Source organism: Chinchilla lanigera, unplaced genomic scaffold (genome assembly GCF_000276665.1).
Source record: "Chinchilla lanigera isolate Chin_1 unplaced genomic scaffold, ChiLan1.0 scaffold00050, whole genome shotgun sequence".
NCBI lineage: Eukaryota > Metazoa > Chordata > Mammalia > Rodentia > Chinchillidae > Chinchilla > Chinchilla lanigera.
Window position 1 is genome coordinate 13,762,357 of NW_004955451.1, and position 4,337 is coordinate 13,766,693.

At 55.8% G+C, this 4,337-nt stretch overlaps 1 long non-coding RNA gene across 1 annotated transcript; it reads left to right on the plus strand.

Annotated features, from left to right (window-relative positions):
• The first annotated feature begins 511 nt into the window (after nucleotides 1-511).
• On the plus strand, nucleotides 512-3,920 carry LOC106149671. The gene is made up of 3 exons (XR_001235983.1): nucleotides 512-603; nucleotides 858-974; nucleotides 3,856-3,920. It is a non-coding gene; the product is annotated as an uncharacterized LOC106149671 (long non-coding RNA).
• Nucleotides 3,921-4,337: the final 417 nt, after the last annotated feature.

Consider the following 4,337-nt stretch of genomic DNA (forward strand, 5'->3'; position numbering starts at 1 on the left):
TAGGTTTTTGGTTTTTGTTTTTTTTTTTTTTTTTTTGGTGCCAGGAATTGAACTCAGGACCTTGTGCTTGCCAGGTGTTGTACCATTGAGCTATATCCCCGGCCCCTTTTTTGTTTTTTGAGACAAGGTCGCTTGCTGTGTAGCCCAGGCTGGACTCCAACTCACAGCAATCCTCCTGCCTCAACCTTCCAAGTGCTGGGATTACAGACCTGCTACCACCACACCCAGCTGATAAAAAATTCTAAAATGCAAATCTGATAGCAGAGTCCCCTCTCCCAGGCTGGCGGGATAAGCCCAAATCCTCACTGTGGCCTGCAGAGACCTGGGCCCAGCCTCTGTCCCCCACACTAGGATCAACCACACTGGCATCTCTCTCGTGCACTGCTTGTCTTTTCTTCCGGTACCAGGAATCGAACTCATAATCTTGTGCTTGCCAGGCAGGCGCTTTGCCACTGAGCTAAATCCCCAGCCCCATGCCCAAGCTTTTGCTTTTCTTTTCAGGCAGCCTCTTGCTAAGTTACCCAGGCTAGCTGCGAACTCACGATCCTCCTGCCCCAGCCTCCTGAGCAGCTGGGACTACAGGCCAGGACACCAGCTCCTCAGGTCTGTGACACCCAGGGCTGCCACCTGCTCTGTGCCCTCTGCTGGGGACGTGCTTCCTCCTGACCTCAGGGTTTACACCTCTTCATGCTTCCGAGCGGCACAGCAAGCGTCCTTACCATCTGTCCCGCCCGCCACCCCAGGGGGACCCGCTTGCTTGCGGTTAGGACTTCTGCCTCCATGTGCCCCAACCCCACGCACTCACGGGCAGGGCTGCGGGGAGGGGCTTGCAGTTCTGACTAGAACACATCCCAAAGCTCCGTCGCCTGGACAGTCACACTCCATCGCCAAGCATCCGCGGTCTACACGGCCCATGGTGATCTCACAGGGATGGCGTTCATCACACTGGAATCCATGAGCCAGGTGCTCTTCAGGTAACTACACTTCTATTTTCTTTTCTTTTCTTTTTTAAATGAAGGGTACTGGACCCAGGGCCTTTGCACTGACTACATTTCACTGACCTTTCATTTTTTTAATTTTGAGACAGGCTCTTGCTAAGTCTCTAAGTTCCCCAGCCTGGCCTCCAGTTTGCCTCCCCCTGCCTCAGCCTCCCAAGTGCTGGGATCCTAGGTGTGCACCACTGAGCCCAGCTTCTGTTTGGTGATAAATCATCAATGACGGGACTCCTATGTCTGCGAGCCACCTGTGGCCATAGAATGCCTGACTCCAGGTGGTGACACGGGACCAGAGAGGGTGAGCCACCAGGCTGAGGTGGGCTCTGGGCTCCTGAGGGCTGGCACACAGCCGTGGCCTCTACATACTTCTGGAGACTGCCTTGTCTCATAATTGGTAGCTACTGTGCCAAGACCTGTGGTAGCCTCTGGTCATTAAAAGCACAAACCTGGGGCTGGGGATTCAGCTCAGGGGCACAGCGCCTGCCTGGCAAGTGCAAGGTCGTGAGTTCTATTCCTGGTACTGGAGAAAAACCAAAACCAAAAAAAAAAAAAAAAAAAAAAAAAAGAGCATAAACCTAGCAGGAGCGCTGGCCCAGCCCTGTGATTCTAACTGCTTGGGAGGCTGAGGCAGGAGGATCACAGGTTCAAGCTCAACATGGACAACTTTGTGAGACCCTGTCTCAAAATAAAGAATAAACAGGGCTGGAGATGTAGCTCAGCGGTAGAGCACTTGTCAGCATGTGCTGCCTAAATAAAGGAGGGCTAGGGGTGTGACTCAGCGGCGTGACACCTGCCTAGCAAGTTCGAGGTCCCGAGTTTGATTCTCAGTTCCAAATAAATAAAAAACAAAAAGCCCAAACTCAAAGGGCACAGTTCCGTGGTTTAACCTCTGCGAACCTCAGTCCCCTCATCTGGGAAAAGGACATTAACAGCACCCACCTCCTCCCCTACTCTGAGATGTAAATCAGCGAGTAGGCGGGATGCACTCAGAGCGACGCCTGGCTACTAGCAAATGCTTTGCTAATCAGATGGACCTCAGCTCAACTCTGCTCTGCCCAGGGCTGTACTCAGGCAAACTCAGAAACCTCTCTGATCCCCACTTCCTCCTATGCTAAACAGATGGTAATGCCTCTTTCCCATACATCGTCACTGTTCCTTAGACCCTGGTAAGGGCCCAGCCCTGGAAGGCACCGGGTTGCTAGGCAGAACTAATCCCTTGCACACTCGCTCTCCGCCCTCCACCCTCCCGTGAGCCTCCTTCTGTTGCTTGCGGACAGCGACATCTAGTGGACAAGTGTGAAACTGCAGGCTGGCCAAGGCCCTGGCCAAGCCGCTGTGCAGTCCTTTGAATACCCGCTCCATGGTGGGGATTGAATCCCAAGCCATACCAGTGCTGGCCAAGCGCTCTACCAGTGAGCCACATCCTCAGCTCTTTTTCTTTTACGGAGACAGGGTCTCGCTGTGTAATTCTAGCTAGCCTTGAATTTACCGTGTGGCCTCAGCCTCCAGAGAGCTTGGATGACAGGTGTGTGTGTGCCACCATGCCAGGTTCCCAGCCCTTTTTTAACATTTCATTTTGAGGCAGTTGTGGTGGTGCACGCCTGTCATCCCAGCACTCAGGAGGCTGAGGCAGGAGGATTGCCTCGAGTCTGAGGCCAGCCTGGGCTACATAGTGAGACCCTGTCTCAAAAACTCAATCAATCACTCAATCAGTCTATAAAAATACGGACTCTGCCTTGGGTGAGCGTTTGTTAGCTGCCTACTGCATGCAAGTCACTGAGCCAGGACCTAGAAACAGGAAAGCACAGGATTCGAGATGACAGTAGAGGGAAGCAAGGAAAAAACCCGCAAACAATTATAACCTGGGCCACTGCCTCGGCTTTTTGTCTTAGATTATCTAAGGAAAGTGTGAACAGGATGCGGGGGACTGGCACCCCGGACAGTGGCTTCTGGGGACATTTTCACAACTGCCACAGAGTTGAAGTGTGTTAGTGCCAGGGGGCAAAAGCACAAGTGAGAAGGTCGCCCCAGGAGTGCCCTGCCGCGGGGCCCTGCTTTGCACCCCCAAGGCTCTTGCTAGAAGTGGCGTGGGTCACACCCACCTGGGGGGTCAAAGAAGATCCACGGAAGAGGTGGCACGATGAACGGGCCTTGGAGCTCAGAGGCAGAGAGGGCTGGGTGGCCAGGGCATACCGCACCGTACAGGAGACCATGTTGCACACAAACCCCCGCAAAGGGGGTGAGGCTGGTCGGGAGGGTGGAGGCCAAAACCCAAAGGGGCCCAAAGTGAGGCCAGGCAGCTGCACCTGATAAAATGGGGACCCACTGTGTGATGGGGATCACAGGCCTGAGCAGAGCAGAGCGAGAACCCCAGGAGCAGGCCAGTAGCCACTGTGGCGGTCCAGGTCCAGGCTGAGCAGGGGCAGCAGGCCAGCTGGGGTGAGGACAGACAGGGACCCAACAAGCAGGGGGAGGTCTGGGACTGGGCGGCTGCTGCTTAAGCCAGGGGACCCTGATGGGAATTCGGGTGCTGAGTCTTGGGAAGGTGATGGGGAAGAGGACAGGGCTGTCCCCAGGGTGGAAACTTGTCTCCAGGCAGGGACAGGAGCTGGGTCTCAACAGGGAGTGTGTGTGTGAGTCATGAGAGGAAGCACTCAGGGAGCACAGGGCAAGCCAAAGACAGAGAGGATGCCATGGGCTCCCTGCTTTGATTGACTGAACGAATGACTGATTGGTTGAGGCAGGGTCTTGCTGTGTACCCTAGGCTGGCCTAGAACTCAGAGATCCTCCTGCCTCAGCCTCCAGTGCTGGGATGACAGGAGTGCACCACTATGTCCTGTTTCCCTCCATCACTTTAAAGCCTCCTGAGGACTAAAGGAAGAAGAGACAACAGGGACCTTTGGTGACAGAGAACCAGGGAGACTTGTGAGCATCCAGTGGTGTCCTAGACCTGGAGAAGCCATGGCAGGGGGCTGGGGCTGTCAAGGCGACCCTGGCAGGAGCAGCTCCAGGGGCAGAAGTCAGGCTAAGGGGCAAGAGGCTGAGGACAGGAGGGCCTTGAGGCTGCCCCGAGGCGGGGGCAGGGAAGGGGCTGACCGGCCAGCAAGTGTCACTCTAGGCTTCGGGGACCCTGAGGGGGAGGGCAGAGAGCAGAGGCCCTGGAGGAACCTGGAGGGAGAGGAAAGGTGACAGGAGGGGACTTAGCGCCCCAGAGGGGAGGGAAGCGAGGACCGGCAAGCAGCTCCAAGCCCAGCCGGGAGGGAGCAGGCTGTGGGTACCAGACCTGCGCCCCAGCTCAGGGTCACCTGTCCCCACCCCCACACTGCTCCCCAAGGACTGTGG